The following is a 16,666-nucleotide window of genomic DNA, read 5'->3' as shown; positions in this document are numbered from 1 at the left end:
GATCATGTGCCAGTACATCCTCCCATGTCTCCTACTTGTTTCCTCCCATCATGTGGGCAGGCGTGTGAGGAGCAAAAGGGCAGGGAGGCACCTCTAGCAAGGGCTGCTCAGTGAACACTCCAAGAAAAGCACAACTCAAGTGCGAACAGGAGGCCAGAGGAATTCGGTGGTCTGGCCCTATCACACAATTGAATCAAGCAAAGGTGGCGGGGACTGAGTTTTCTAAGACACTGTGACATGGAGTCCAGCTGCCTGCCCTGCTGAGTAGCATCTCTGAAGCAGACACAAGAAAGCCTCTGCAGAATACTCCAGCCACCTCCCAGGGAATGGCTGCCCTGGAACCAAGTCCCTCAGGAGAATCACTGGACAGGGGCTTGGAAAGGGGCTTGGAAATGCCTGAGCAGCTCCTGTAATTCTGGAGAGAATGGAACACAAAGCCCCCGTCTACAAAGAAGAAGCTCCCTTCTTAAGATTACTGTTGAAAGACATAGGGAGACTTACTAAGCCACAAACTGAGGACCCTCTATTATATTTTAATCAAATCAGTGTTGGTTGATGCTGATTCTGGGCCACGGTTGGGTTAGTGCCCTGGCAGAGTTGACAGACACACAGGCTGCCCCATCTCACACATGGCTGTGTACTGAGAGTTCCTAAATTGCTTGAAACATGGAACATTATCCCAGAGTAGCCATATTAAAGTGCTCATTATATTCCCAAGCTAAGCCCTAGAAACCCTTAACCATAACTCATGTTGGAGCTGAAATGATAGGAAAAACCCACAGTTATAGGAAACTATGCTGCTACAAATGCGTTTCAGCTTCATACACTGAAATTGTTGTTGAATTCCCCTTGTTTCTAGGAGAAAAGTGTATAATTCAGGAAAATAAGTACACATTTCCAATTACCTCGCCCCTCCTACGCACACATACAAACACACACACACACACACACACACACACACACACACACACGGTCTTTCTCTTACCCAAACTCCCCCCCAGTGGGGCAGTGTGAGAATCAAGGATCAAGGTTTCCAGATGCAAAGGCAGGTCAGCAGCACTTTCCGCTGCTGGGGTGTTGATGTCTCAGAACAGACACTCTCCTGGCTATGGCCTCCAGATGCAATGACAGGGATAAGAAAACACAGCACACTCTGCAAGTCTGTCAAATAGAGACACGGGTCAGGCAGCATGTTTCCCCAACACAGAGGTCCCAGGTTAGGGGATCTTTAATATGGAGAGAATCGTAAAGATGATTCAGTCTAAGCCCCTCATTTACAGATGGGGAAACTGAGGCCCAGGGAAGCAAAGGGATCTGGCCAAGGCCACTTAGCTTTGTGGAGGCATATTAGGGCTGGGATTCCAGATCCACCAATCCCCAGGCTGTGCTCTTGTCCCTGCATCCTGAGACTCAGAAACTAGAATTCCCCTCGGGCTCCTTCCAACGCCCAATTCTACTTTTGCGAAACACATTCTCTAAGAGAAGCTTTGTTTTCTGGCTAAAATAGCTGTGCTTGCTGAGTTGAGGTCATAGGACTCTTGAGGCAGAGATTGCCAAACTTTGCCACCCCACGATACTGCAGATGCTGCAGTTTCTCTGCACCTGGAATCCTCCTTCTCCCAAACAGAAATCAGCAATTGGCAGCACCACCAAACACCAGCACATGTCTCCCATCCTCACCACGTTTATCTCCACTCTTTGGAAAGCAGCTGCCCCGCCTCTGGCCATCTGACCAGAATGTTCTTAACTCTCAAGAGGAGAGAGACTGCTCTTTGTAGGTGTGTGATGGTGATGGAAGAGGAAATGCAAACACTTTGTCGAAAGATGTAGCACTGGTGTTCCATGGCCCTCTGTCCACAGATGTCTGATAAGCCTCCAAACCTCTTTTCTAACCTGGAAACACCCATTATCTTGCTCAAAGCCATGCTGCTCTTTATGAGGTCCTCAGGCTGCCAGAGTGGGTGGATCAAGGAATTGACCTTAACGATACCACTATGGTATAATAATGTATTCCATGTGCAAGGCTGTTCACACCTTGAAAAACGCTTTTGTGTAAATGATCTCATGTGGCCCTGTGAGGGAGGTAAGAGAAGTGATTCTTATACCCATTTTATGGACAAAGAAACTAAAAATAAATCTGATTATTCTTCAAATGTATCCAGTGGCAGAGGCAAGATCAGAACCCGAGTCTCTTGGATCCAGTATCTTTTCCACCAAACATATAGCAGTCTTTTGAAAATTTTTTATTGTTCTTGAATAGACAATATCTACATATGGTTCATAATTCCAAAGATACCAAAAGATGTACAATGAAAAGCAAGTCCCTTTCCTGCTTCTCTGCTTCGTTCCCCAAAGGCAGCTCCCTAAAGATGCAGCCTTCCAGAGCCCATCTATGCACATCCAAACAATAGACATGTGTATGGAAATACATCTATATGTGTGTATTTGTGCATGTGCATACACACAAATGAAAGACAGTTTTTATCCTCTTAAACATATGTATTTTCCACTTCAGCCCATGTGGAGCTGCATTCCGAAAGGATCAATAATGCTCATTCGGGTGGAAGGTGGGTGATGTATCTTACAGTTAAGTTCACAGGCACTCTGCAGTCAGGCAGACCTAGGACAGACTTACCATTGATCATGTACATGTGACAAAACCTCTGTGGGCTTTAGTTTTCTCATCTGACAAATGGACATAATGATTCCTAATACATAAGTGAGAGAGTGTCTGTGACATGTTTAGCACATAGCATGTCCAATAAAGGGTGGCTACTTACTGTATGCCTACTATGTGCCAGATACTGTCCTGGGTACTGTAGAAAAGAGGTGTTGGCCCTTAAAATGTTTACAGCTTAAGGTTGGAGAAGGAGATCTAAACAAACAAATTTATTTATTTTTATATTTATGTTATACTAAATATTTTTATATTTTATATTTATTACAGCAGAATTGTTGGGAAGTCGTTCACAAAGAGAGTAAGAGCATAGACTCCTACCTGCAGGTAAGACATTCTTGGGGTCCAATCTCATCTTGAATGAGTTATTCAACTTGCCGTGAGCATCAGCTTCCCCATCTGTAAAACAGGAAAAATAATATAGAGTTGTGAGGATCAAGTGAAATAATGCACAGCACTTAAAACAGTGCCTGGCACATGACAGACATTCAATAAAGGGTGATTTTCAGAATTGTACAGAAGGAATGCCACTGTAGAAACATGTACAAGGCACCCAGGTGGCACATGGAGAAGGCAAGCCTTCCAATGACATGAGAACGGCCACGTGCCAGGCCCTGTAGTTGATGTTTTACATGCATCCTCTCACTGAGTGCTCACACTCCCTCTGAGAACTGTGTTACCCACTTTTCACAGAAGAGAAAATCAAGGCTCAGAGAGCTTCTTCCTAGGCATAGACAGAAATGGCAATTTCCTTCTCATTCTTTTATCACCTGGCTCCCCAGAGAAAAGTCACTAAAACCAAGACGTCAAGGACCTGGGGCGCTTCGTAGGTGACATTCACTCACTTGCTCACACATCTTCAGATTTGTGCTGAGCCCTCTTGTGCCCGAGCCTCTGTGCTACACCCCGGGCCAGAGCAGAGATGGCAGCTCTGGTCCTCGAGGAGCTTCTATCCCCGTGGCTGGACAGACCTCAAAGTCTCACTACACATCTGATTATTCATTCACAGCCATGATAGAGAGAAAGGGATGTGCCTGGCTTGGGACCTGATCTGGTTCAAGAGGATGTGAGGTTCCATCTCCATCTGCTCTTGCCTTCCCAACATCTCAGTTTGTGAGGGAGATCGGAGGGTAGAGAGGAAGAGACCATGAGCAGAGGTAGAAGTAGTTGAGCCTGTTATTATTGCATGGAGGGGAAGAAGGTCTCTTTTCAGCCCAGAGATCACACGGCAGTGCTCTTGGGGGGGGGGGGGGGGCTCCCATTGCCACAGCTGTGATGAATGCTGACCTTGGCCAGGCAACGCCTCTCACACCCACAGCCAAGGAGGGTGTGGAACTGACAAGATGCTGAGTGTATAGCTTCTACTGCTGTCATCGGTGGCATTGTTGAGAATATCCTTTACATCTAATTTACATGGCAGGTTCTAGTCTACCCAGCACTTTTGACATCCACCATTTCATTTTATTTGTTGTGCATAATATTTATATACAATATTTATATACAGTGGTGGTGGGTGGGCCAGGAGAGACTGGGAATTACTTCTCATTACTGCTACTCCTCACTGTAGCTCAATTTTCTACCCTCTGAGGTAAACAAGGTAGGTATTATCAGCCCCATTTTACAGATAAGGAAACTGAGGCTGTGAGCATTTAAGTTACTGGCCCGAGGTCACAGAGGTCATTTGCTTCCGAGCCAGGGATTTGGTCAGTAGGGTCCTCACGTTGACATGCAGTGATGCCACATGTTGGTCCCTTGTCAGACTCTGCCCAAGTTTCACCCTGTGACAAAGAGCCTCTTAGCTCCACATTCTTTACCAGGTAGAATTAGGCTGTGTCTTGAGGAAATAAGGTCCTCATGGCAGGTCTGGACTGCTCTCCTTCCCTATGTTCTAGTGACACTCCTCCCTCCACACTTTGGCTCCTGTTATGAACGGAATTGTGTCCCCTGCCTCCATTCATATGTTTAAGCTCCCACCTCCAATGTAACTGTATGTGGAAATAGGCCCTTCAAGGAGATAATTAAGATTAAATGAGGTCATAAGGATGGAGCCCTAATATGACAGGACCGGTGTCCTTATAAGAGAAGGAGACACCAGAATTCTCTCTCTCTAAGCATGCTCAGAAGAAAGGTCATGTGAGGACACAGCCAGAAGGCAGCCATCTGCAAGCCAGGAAGAGAGGCCTCACCAGGAACCAATGCTGGCACCTTGATCTTGGACTCCAGCCTCCAGAACAGTGAGAAAATGAATTTCTGTGATTAAAGCCTCCCAGCCTGTGTCACTTTGTCATGGAAGTCTGAGCAGACTAATATAGCTACTATGTCCTAAATCTCCACCCTCCACCTTCACCTAAAGGCATTGAGCACAGGTATTTTACCCAAGACTTTCTTTCCGGGGTTCTCCTCAATTAACTACTTAAATTAATCTGTCTTGCAGTGTTTATTTTCACAAAAACTTTCAAGAGAGATTTCCAAAGAAATAGTTTGTGACCCTGAGAAACAGGTTTGGCTTCATCAGTGAACAGCATGAATTATGAAACTGATCCTGTTCCCCCGTTTGACATGTTTGCTTGGGAGCTCAGAATTAAATTGACAGCCTAAACTTCTAGAAAGTTTACTTGCCCTTCTGTGAAACACTTTATATACTGTCACCACTGCTTTCACCTTAATTTCCTTCTTGTTTTTTTCTCATCAGTTGCTTCTTACATTTATTTCATAAGTTAATGGATGAATAATACATTCTTGTTGTAAATAATGAAAAGAACTCAGAAGTATACAGAACAAAACCTGAAAGCATTCATTTATTATGTCATAGTACTCTCTGTATTTGTGTAAGTAGCCTCAAATCCATTTGGAACAATATTAGGAATAATCAAATTTTTTAAAACAAATGAAAGATACCTTTATCTGAAAAACAAATAAATAGGTACCTTTGTTTGAAAGCTTACTGCCATGCTAGGAATGTTCAGTATGCTTTCTCTTTTGATTGTCACAGCAACTCCATAAGGCAGATTTCATATGCTCATTTCACAAACTAACACAATTGAATGAGGTTAAGTTAGTTGTCCAAAGTCATAGTAAGTGGTAAAGTCAGAATAAAACTCAGATCAAGAGTTCAAAGTTTGTGTGTTCAATAGCAAAGTCATGGAATCAACCTAAATGCCCATCAATGGTGGACTGGATAAAGAAAATGTGGTACATATACACCATGAAATACTACACAGCCATAAAAAAGAACGAGATCAGGTGCTTTGCAGCAACATGGACGAAGCTGAAGGCCATAATCCTAAAAGAACCAACGCAGGAACAGAAATAACAAATACTGCATGTTCTCACTTATAAGTGGCAGCTAAACATTGAGTACACATGGACATAAAGAAGGAAACAGGCCGGGCGCGCTGGCTCACGCCTGTAATCCCAGCACTCTGGGAGGCCGAGGCGGGCGGATCACGAGGTCAGGAGATCGAGACCATCCTGGCTAACATGGTGAAACCCCGTCTCTACTAAAAATACAAAAAAAAATAGCCGGGCGTGGTGGCGGGCGCCTGTAGTCCCAGCTACCCAGGAGGCCGAGGCAGGAGAATGGCGTGAACCCGGGATGCGGAGATTGCAGTGAGCCGAGATAGCGCCACTGCACTCCAGCCTGCAGGCGGGGCAGAGCGAGACTCCGTCTCAAAAAACAAAACAAAACAAAACAAAACAAAACAAAACAAAAAACGAAAGACACCAGGGCCTGCCTGAGGGTGGAGGGTGGGAAGCTGGGGAAGGGGTAGAAAATTTTAAAAAACTACCTATTGGGTACTATGCTTATTACCAGGGTGATGAAATAATCAGTACGGCAAACCCCATGACAAGCAATTTACCTATATAACAAACCTGCACATGTACTCTGGAAACTAAAATAAAAGTTGAAAAAAAAAAGTTTGTGTGTTAGTTTATTTGTTTGGTTTGGTTGTTTGTTGTTGTTAACTATCTTGACCCTCTATAACAAAGAGAAGGATTAGGAAATTGATGTACAACTGGGTTGTGTGGATGTGCGTGTGTTGCAGGGCAGGGGTTGTGAATTGCTCTTCAATCACAGCTACTCCTCTGTCTTGTGCAAGCCATTGGCATTATTTAGGCAATTCAGCCAAGAGCCAGGTTTTGTTTTCCCTTAAGCGGCAATAGAGACCTGACCCCAGCCAGCCGATCTTGTGTCAACTCCAGGAGAAAACGGCCAAGGCCAAGTGTAAGGACCGTAGCCTAAGTCACCTTCCACCACTGATCAGTGGGCTGCTGCTATCAGCCAGAATACAGGGCGGCCTCTCTCTCTGGGGAAGAGGCAGCAGCGGAGTCTGGACAGCGGATAGTTGCTGGGAAGAAACTTGCCCACCTCCCACCCGCTACTTCTCCCCAACCAGGGCAAGTTCGCATTGCTGTACAACACATGCGCATAGGCGCCTTCCGGACCGCTGGCTCCAGTAATTTGTACTGGCGTCCCCCTCCTCGTAGGTCCTGGCCAGAGGACTCAGCTCTCGATAGAAACGCTGACCGCTGTCCCAGCTAGCAGGCAAGCCCATTTCTATTTTCATCTGAATTCCCAGCACCTTGGGGAAAGAACTTGGCCCTTCCTATCGACCAGACCCATGACGAGGGAGGAGAGCCTGCAGGCTCCTTCTTTAGCCTTCTTTGACTTGGACTCCGAAGACAAAGGTGAACTTGAGTGCTGCGGAGACACAGCTTCCCTTTATGCTCCCACTAGGCCCCCGGGCCGCTTAGTATCCAGCACTGAGGCCCTATTGTCCCGGCGGGGCACCCGGGGCCTGACTGCCCACACTGTGAAAGCGCAGTTCCAGCCCCCTCTCCCCTCCCCCCGAGTCGCTGTGCCTGGAGAAGGGCTTTGGAGTTTCACGGAATGCACACTGGCCCTTTTCTTCTCGGGGCACCCGCAGCTTTGATGCTGTGCGCCTGGCAGCCTGGTGCTCCGCTGGTCTTTTTCAGGGAGACCGTGCGAAAGCGCGGACCAGACGCTCTCCCCGCCGCCCGGCCGGGCTTCTCGAGAAGGGCACAGCCCGGGGCGGCCGCGGAGCTGGCGGCCTGCAGCTCCCGCCGCCGCACCGAGGGGGCGCTGCGCCTGCCCGCGGGGAGCTCACGCAGCCGGAGCTCATCCGGGAAACTCATCCGCCGCCCGCCTTTCAGACGAAAAACAGGCAGCCCGGGGCCCGGCAATGCTACCTCTGGGAGCTCATTCTGAGAGCTCATTCTGAGATAATCAGATTGGGATCTGTGAGAGGATATGTCAAAAAAAACTTCTTCCTCCAAATCTTTCTATGAAAAATTGCAATCATGCTAAAAAGTTGGAAGAATGGTACAATATACACCTATATACCCGCTATCTGGCGTCTGCAATTAGCATTTTGTATGGAAGGATTTAGCAACAATGGCTATCACTGTCCTATTGTGTGTGTGTGTGTGTAGGAATCTAAATCCACCCCCTCTCCGATTTGCTAAATTATGCCACATTTGCACAATGGTACTATATAGCCGTTAAAGTAACATCGTCTATTCAGTGATATGGAGATTTTTTTTTGTTAAAAAAAAAAAGCAGGTGGAAAACCGTATGCACAATATTATGTTGTTTTTGTTTGAAAAAAAAATATGTATAGGGGAAAAGCAGCCTGAGGTGGTTTTTGTCGCTAAAATGTGAATAAGGATTGTGACTAAATTAGGATATGGATGAATTTAGTTTTCATATCTGACTTATCTTTGTAACTTATCTATCAATGAAGTACTTCTATGCAAAATGAAAAAAAGAAGTTTAAAACATGTGGTCAGCTCAAGAAGCTGACCAGGCTCCGTGGGATTATTTCAGCACTATTTATCATGACAGAAGTCCTGGGCTCTCCCAGCCCACATACAAACACTACTGTGTTGCCCCTTCTGGCCATTTCCAGCTCCACCAGCCCCACACAGGTTCTCAAATTTGCGCTAGATCCTCCCTTCTCTTATCCCTGCTTTCCTGCAGCAAACTGCATTCCTCCCTCTCATCACTTACTCTTAAGCCAGAGAGGTTCCTTAGTCTCTATAAAGAGAGAATCCTACCATGCTATTCACTTTTCCCACTAAAAGCAAAAGTCTTGTAAGATAAAATTCCTCTTCTTAAAAAGAAGTCTGGGGCTTAACCCAGAGGCAGAACCTGACCTGTCTCTCTGTGAGAGGCCTGTCTCAGTCTCCTGGGAAAAAGCATTTTTTTTAGTGTGGGTTCTTTAGGCATCTTTAGGACCAGCTGGACGATATTTTCATCACTACACAAGCAACGGCACTTTGGGAGACTACAGTAATAATAGCTCACTTCGTACACGTATTTTTAGTTCACAAAGTAAATCCACAGACTCCCTTACAGTGATTCCCAGAGCATATCCAAAATCATTTGGAGATAGAAATAGGGCTGCTAACTTATGTTTTGCCAGGTAGAGCCATTTAAAAAGCTGCCTAGTATCCATGTTTGCCATTACTTCCTAACAGAAAAGACGTTTTACCACACACAGAAAATAGGAAGGACAATCTCAATTTTTTTTTTTTTTAAAAAAGCACTGTTTAAATAGAACTTCACTATAAGGTCCTCCTTTTCCCCCATGTATTTTAAGATTATTACTATTTCTATATAAACTGGAGAAAACATTTTTACAGATAATCAGTGGTTTGGGAACAGTGCTCCATTGTTTTTGATACTTAGAGTTACCCACTTGCAGGTGAGGAAGCCAAGGTTTAGAGACTATCAGCTGATGGAATGGTTAGAACCAAATTCAAGTCTGTCTGCTCCCAGTGGCTTTTTCTTATTGCAGATTGCCTCTGTCTAACCACATTGCCAGTGTGATTCTACCCAGAGAAAACCTAACTGAAAAGCAAATGAAAGTCTTGGCTACACTTGGATCACCAGACTACACCCAGTTGGTCAAATTTTATTTTTGATTGAAAAATAACTGAGCTCGTCGGATGGAATTAGCCTTTCAGGAAAGTTCCTCTCTAATTTCATTATTTGCTTTATCAACAAAGCCATTCATATAGGTGGTTTCTAGGGGAGAATTATATATTAGAATGCTAATATATCTACTCGTATATATCTATCCATATACATCTATTGACTGGTGCCTGAAATTCCCTCATTTTGGTCTCCTTTAGTGATAGGTTTCTAAACATCACTAAAAATTTAAGAATAAGGCAAAAAGGTAGACAGCATGTCTTTTCAGTGTAATACTGAAGCATTGTTTAACAAGCTTAGTCAATAATTTTTTTTAACTTTTATATTCGGGGGTACAGGTGCAGGCTTGTTATAAGGGTATATTGCACGATGTTAAGGTTTGGGGTACTAATGATCCCATCACCTAGGTACTGAGCATAGTACCCCATAGTTTTTTTATTTTTATTTTTATTTTTGCAGAGCTAGCTGAGGTTTTATTTTGGGGGAAAAAATGGAATTGTTTTGTAATTGGAGGCATGGGCAAGGCAGGTCCCCCAGGCAGTAAACTTCCCCGCGGGTGGGCTGAGGGCCAGGGCTGAGCCTCAGGTGGGCCTCCTGTTCCCTGTGCTCCCCTGCACAGCGGCCTCCCTCTCAGGCCCTGAGGCAGCAGCAGGAGGGATAGGTTGGGCGGGGCTGCCGTGGCCATTCACTTGGGCAGAACATCAGAGGACTCGGACACCAGCTTCCCATCGCGGGTCTTGATCGTCTTCGCGACCACGGCCCTGATGGAGCCGGTGCGGCTGAAAGAGCTGGAGGCCCGGCCAGAGCCAAAGCTGGAGTCCCAGGCCTTAGCTGAGGTCAAGGCTTGTGACGCTCCGGTAGGCCGAGCTCAGCGCACCTGCATAGCCACTGGTGGCCTGTGGATACTCATATTCTGCATCCCAGATTCCAGCCGGCTCTCCTAGCCCTCCAGCAGCTTCGTGTAGGTGGCGATCTCGATGTCCAGGACCAGCTTGCCGTTCATCAGCTCCTGGTACTCAGGCAGCTGCCGTGCCATGTGCCATGTCCTGCTTGGCCCGCTGCTGGGTGGCCTCCAGCTCGGACAGGTTAGTCTTGGCCTCCTTAATGGCCAGCTCCCCGCGCTGCTCAGCATCTGCGATGACGGACTCCAGGGAAGCTCTCTGCTCTGGCCTTTGAGGCAGGCCCTCAATCTCAGCCTGGAGCCGGCTGATGTTCCGGTTCATCTCAGAAATCTTCGTCTTTGTACGACGCCGGTCATCCCAGTGCTTCCCAGCCAGTGTCTGCAGCTCCACATACTTGATCTGCTACATAATCTCAGCCTCGGGCCGGCTGCAGTTGGCGATTTCCTAGTACTGCGCCTTGACCTCCGCGATGATGCTGTCCATGTCCAGGGAGCGGCTGTTGTCCATGGACAGCACCACAGATGTGTCCAAGATCTGGGACTGCAGCTCTGGGATCTCCTCTTCATACAGCTGCCTGAGGAAGTTGATCTCGTCAGTCAGCCCCTCCAGGCGAAACTCTAGCTCTACCTTGTTCATGTAAGCGTCATCCACATCCTTCTTGATGAGGACAAATTCATTCTCCATCTCTGTAGGCTTATTGATCTCGTCCTCGTACTTTTTCTTGAAGTCCTCCTTCACGAAAAACATGCAGAGCCCCTGCATGTTGCCAAGCTCCGCCTCCAGTTTCAGCTTCTCCTGGCCCAGGATCTCTAGCTGCTGCAGAAGGTTGTTGATGTAGCTCTCGAACATATTGTCCATGTTGCTCTGAGCCGGCTTCTGCTGCTGCAGGAGGCTCCAGCTGGTCTCCAGCATCTTGTTCTGCTGTTCCAGGAACAGTACCTTGTGAACGAAGGAGGCAGACTTGTTGAGGGTCTTGATCTGCTCTTTCTCCTGGGTGTGCATGCCCTGCATGTTGGGGTCCACTTCCAGGTTAAGGGGGCTTAGCACGTTCTGGTTGACTGTGACGGCTGTGATGCCTCCCATACGCTGGCCCCGCATAGCCTCCACACAGACCCATGCTGGTGCCCAGGACATCTCGGAAGCTGCTGCTGCCCACTCGGGAGAAACTCAACAAGCTTAGTCAATAATTTTTTTTAACTTTTATATTCAGGGGGTACATGTGCTGGGTTGTTATAAGGGTATATTGCATGATGCTAAGGTTTGGGGTACTAATGATCCCATTAGGAGGCCCGGGGGCCAGAAGTGGACACCTTGTAGGACTTCTGGGTCACCCTGATGGACATGGTGGAGGCAGGAGTGGAGGCAGGCAGGCTGAACCAGGCAGAGATTCGAGAAGGAACGGAGAAGCTACTTCTAGGTCCCGTAGTTAGTTTTTCAACCCTTGCCTCACTCCTGGCTTCTCCCCCAATGGTCTCCAGTATCTATTTTTGCCATATTTATGTCCGTGAGCACCCAATGTTTAGCTATCACTTATAAGTGAGAGCATGCAGTATTTGGTTTTCTGTTCCTGCGTCAATTCACTTAGGAAAATGACCTCCAGTTTCACCTATGTCAACGCAAAGGACATGATTTTGTCTTTTTTGATGGCAGCATTATATTCCATGGTGTATTTGTATGACATTTTCTTTAATCTGCCATTGATGGGCACCTAGGTAGATTTAATGTCTTTGCTATGGACAAGTGGGACCTAGTTAAAGAAAACTAGGTTTGCTATGGTGAATAGTGCTGCAATGAAGATATGAGTGCATGTGTCTTTTTGGTAGAATGTTTTATTTTCTTTTGGATACATACCCAGTAAATTAGATTGCTGGATCAAATGGTAGTTCTGTTTAAAGTTCTTTGAGAAATCTCCAAACTGCTTTCCACAGTGGTTGAACTAATTTACATTCCCACCAACAGTATATAAGCATTCCCTTTTCTCTGCAGTCGTGCCAACATCTGTTGTTTTTGACTTTTTAATAATAGCCATTCTGACTGGTATGAGTGGTATCTTATTGTGGTTTTGATTTGCATTTCTCTGATGATTAGTGATATTGAGCATCCTTTCATGTTTTTTGGCTGCTTGTATGTCTTCTTTTGAGAAATGTCTGTTAATATCTTTGCCCACTTTTTAATAGAGTTGTATGGATTTTTTTTTTTGCTTGTTCAATTGCTTAAGTTATAGATTCTGCATATTAGACTTCTGTCAGATACAGAGTTTTCAAATATCTTCTCCCATTCTGTAGGTTGTCTGTTTACTCTGTTGATTGTTTTGCTGTGCAGAAGCTCTTTAACTAGGTCCCACTTGTTCATCTTTCTTTTTGTTGCAATTGTTTTTGACGGCTCAGTTATAAATTCTTTCCCAAGGTTGATGTCCAGAATGGTGTTTCCTAGGATGCTTATGGTTTGAAGTGTTAAATGTAAATCTTTAATCTATCTTGAGTTAATTTTTGTGTGTGGTGAAAGGTAGGGGTCTAGTTTCTTTCTTCTGCTTATGGCTGGCCAGCTATACCAGCATCATTTATTGAACAGGGAGTCCTTTCCCCATTGCTTGTTTTTGTCAACTTTGTTAAAGATCAGATGGCTGTAGGTGTGTGGCTTTATTTCTGGGTTCTCTATTCTGTTCCATTGATCTAAGTGTGTGTTTTTGTTCCAGTACCATGCTGTTTTGGTTACTGTAGTCTTATAGTATAGTTTGAAGTTGGGTAACTTTGTTCTTTTTGCTTAGGGTTGCTTGGCTATTTGGGCTCCTTTTTGGTTTCATATGAATTTTAGAATAGTTTTTTCTAATTCTGGGAAAAATGATGTTAGTAGTTTGATAGGAATAGCATTGAATCTATAGATTGCGTTGGGCAGTTTGGCTATTACAGTGATATTGATCTTAATTTAGCCTTTTCTGGTCATGCTCCTCAAAATTTTTCCAGCCACTGCCTGTTGCCCAGTTTTGAAACCACTTCACATTTTATATTTGTTATAGTAGTACTTCACTTGTGGTGCCAAAATCTGTATTAGTTTTCAATTGCTGCCATAATAAATTACCACCACCTTAGTTTAAACAACACACATTTATTATCTTGCTACTGTAAGGGTTGGGGTAGACGTTTGACACAGGTCTCTCCGATCACCTGCTTAAATCAAAGTATTGGCAGGGCTACATTTCTTTCTGGAGACTTTAGAGAAGCATCTGGTTTCTTGCTTATTCAGACTTTAAGCAGAATTAAATTATTTACAGCTCTATGTCTGAGATCCCTGTTTCTTTGTTGGCTGTCAGCTGAGGACCCTGTCTTCATAGCGCCTTCCTCCATCTCCAAAGGCAGTAACAGTAGGGTGAATCCTTCTCATGCTTCAAATTTTTCCTCCATTTTTTTATATCTCAAATTTCCTAGCTCTTACCACAACAAGGAAATGTTCTCTGCATTGAAGGACTTGTGTGTTTAGATTGGGCCCACGCAGATAATTCCTGCATCTCAAGGTCTGTAATCTTAATCACATCTGCAAAGTTTCTTTTGTCATGTTCCCGGGATTAGGGTATGGACATCTTTGGGAGTGCTTAGTCTGCTTACCATACTGTCAACATCCAGAGTTGAAACCAGGTTGATCTGACTGCTTTTGGACTTTTCCCACCTGATTCTATAATCTCCTGTCATAACTGTGCTTCTGTCTCATACCTAGAGGCCCTGCTCTTCTTATGATCCTGTTCTTGCCACTGTATTTGTGTCAGGTAGCAATGTGTTGGGCTGTAAGTCATAAATAACAGCTAAGAGCTGCTTGAGTTGCTTGAATTATTGAGGTTAATTTTTGTCACATAACAAATCTAGAGGTGATTGCTGGTCTTGGTTCAGGGATTCAATGATGTCAAAGCATTGGCTTCATAATTTGGTTGGTCTTTCCTTCATGGTTGCAGTATGGCTACCATAACTCTAGCTATCATATCCACATTCAAGACAAGAAGACATGGGGTAAAGAGTGGGCTCCAGTTTTATCTGCCCTTTTAATTAGGAAGTAGATGTTTTCCCAGAAGTCCCCATCATATTTTCACTTGCATCTGATAGATCAGAACTGTATCAAATGCCCCTATTCCCTGCAGTTACAGGGAAGCCTGAGAAAGAGAGTATTTAGCCTTTCCTGGTGGGGGTGGGCAAAGGAAAAGAAAGTTGGAAATGAGGATTGTATTAGCCAATTCATAGTGTCAGAGTTTCAGCCTATCAGGACTCTATCTTTGCCTTTTTCTCTTGCCAGTCACAATTAGAGTGGAGATTCTGCTCCTGAATCAGCCACCTGATGATTATACTTGGACCACTTTAACACCCACTTACTCCTTATAAAATCTTCCTGGCCTCAATTAACTACTTGGCCTGCCATCTGACATGGCCTGGATGCACTTTCTGTTGCTTCTAGCTGCTGGCCCCTGGAAGCACCTGACCACCTTTCAGAGCCTAGAGACTCCATCAGTCCCCTGGCTCTGCAGAGGTAAGCTTCTATTCTGACAGGGCCTGTTTTTACATGGGTCATTTATAAGCATTGTGTGTGTGTGTGTGTGTGTGTGTGTGTGTGTGTGTGTGTGTGTGTGTGTGTGTGTTTGCATGTACAGAAAAGGGGGAAATTGGACCACATTGGCCAAGAACATTTTAATCCTATGCTAGGTTTAAATTTAATAAAGTAGAAGGTCTTCTAAAAATATTACCATGGCAGATAATATCTGTTTTTATCTTCTTCCCCCCAGTAACAGAACTGTGACTTTCTGTGCAGCAACCATGCGCCCAGACAAAAGACTTTTTCATTCTCAGATGAAGAAGACTTTATCTTCTTTTACAGCTAGGTACAGCATGTGATTAAGTTCTGGCTAATGTGATATAAATTAAAACATTGTATGGGGTATCCAGAATGTTTCTTTAAAGAGAGAGGGCGTATCGTTCTTTGTCCTTTCATCCGTTTTGCTGCCTGGAGTGCAGATGAAATATCTGGAGCTCCATTAGCTATTTTGGGCTATGAGGAGAAGGACTATACTTTAGGGATGGCCAAGAGCTGACACTGCCTCTGGATTTCCCACCTCCAGAGTAATAAACTTTCTATTTAATCTATTGTAATTTTTAATTTTTATCTTATTTTCAACTGAACATGACCCTAAGTAATTCATCTACTTTTCATCTTCATGCTAACTCTTTACATAGCCTTCCCAGGTACATTATTTTCTTTTCAACAGATAGGAAAATATCTGTTTTCCTGTTCATTTTTTTAAGCTGGTCCTAGTTCTAGGAGTGTGAGATCAACAGCAGCCATCAGAAAGCTGTTGACCTACAGGGCTGGAGACTGTGAAAAAAACAGAAAACATTGGGTTCAGGAAGCAAAAGGTGATTATTTCCAGAGTTAATGACAACTTTGGGGGATATGATTTTTGTGAGGCTAGGCCCTTACTCTCAGAGATACAACTCTTCTTCACCATCTCATTTCCCCATCCTGAAAATGATATTTTGGTCTCTACCAAGAACTTTATATAAATATTTTCTTGTGGAATTTTTTTCCCCAAAATAGAGCTTCAGCAATGTTTTCATTCCCAGCTGATGGGCTGTTAGACTCATTGTGGGTATTGCTCAGTGAAAATCCTTCGCTAGTAGGCCTGCTTTATGGTAGAAATTGTAGTGGAGGGATGGAGTAACAGTCCTTGTGCTATAGCACTCAGATGCCACCTGCTCCACTTTGTTCCAAAGTAGCAATTGGCCTACAGCCCCCCAGAGTTATTATGTTTCTGCCTTGTTCTCTCTCCTCTTCCCCATATCCTCTAGCACAACCTTCCTCTACCCCGAATTCCATATTGGGTTATCTTCAAAACTGGGCTGGCATTTTTGCCAGATTCTCTTCTCTCCTCCTCCTGGACCTGGCTAATTGTAGCACGGCCCAGCCTGACCCAGGTCTTCCTTGAAACTGCCTGTTCTACTCAAGAAGCTCAGCCAGCATAGGATGTCTCTTAAGAAGCTGACATGTTGTTTCCTAGCAGGTGCCTTTAGAGAGGGGATGTCTCAGAGTAAAGGAGGCATACTGCTGAGGTCTAAGCGGAACTCTGTTTTCCAAGGGCAATGATGAGGCATTCAT

At 44.8% G+C, this 16,666-nt stretch overlaps 1 pseudogene; it reads right to left on the bottom strand.

The window, feature by feature from the left end:
* Positions 1-10,320: 10,320 nt before the first annotated feature.
* LOC101125182 (keratin, type II cytoskeletal 8-like) lies at positions 10,321-15,583 on the bottom strand (annotated as a pseudogene).
* Between the last annotated feature and the right edge of the window lie 1,083 nt (positions 15,584-16,666).

This window comes from Gorilla gorilla, chromosome 16, assembly GCF_029281585.2.
Source record: "Gorilla gorilla gorilla isolate KB3781 chromosome 16, NHGRI_mGorGor1-v2.1_pri, whole genome shotgun sequence".
Lineage (NCBI taxonomy): Eukaryota > Metazoa > Chordata > Mammalia > Primates > Hominidae > Gorilla > Gorilla gorilla.
This window is presented reverse-complemented; position numbering and strand designations above follow the sequence as displayed.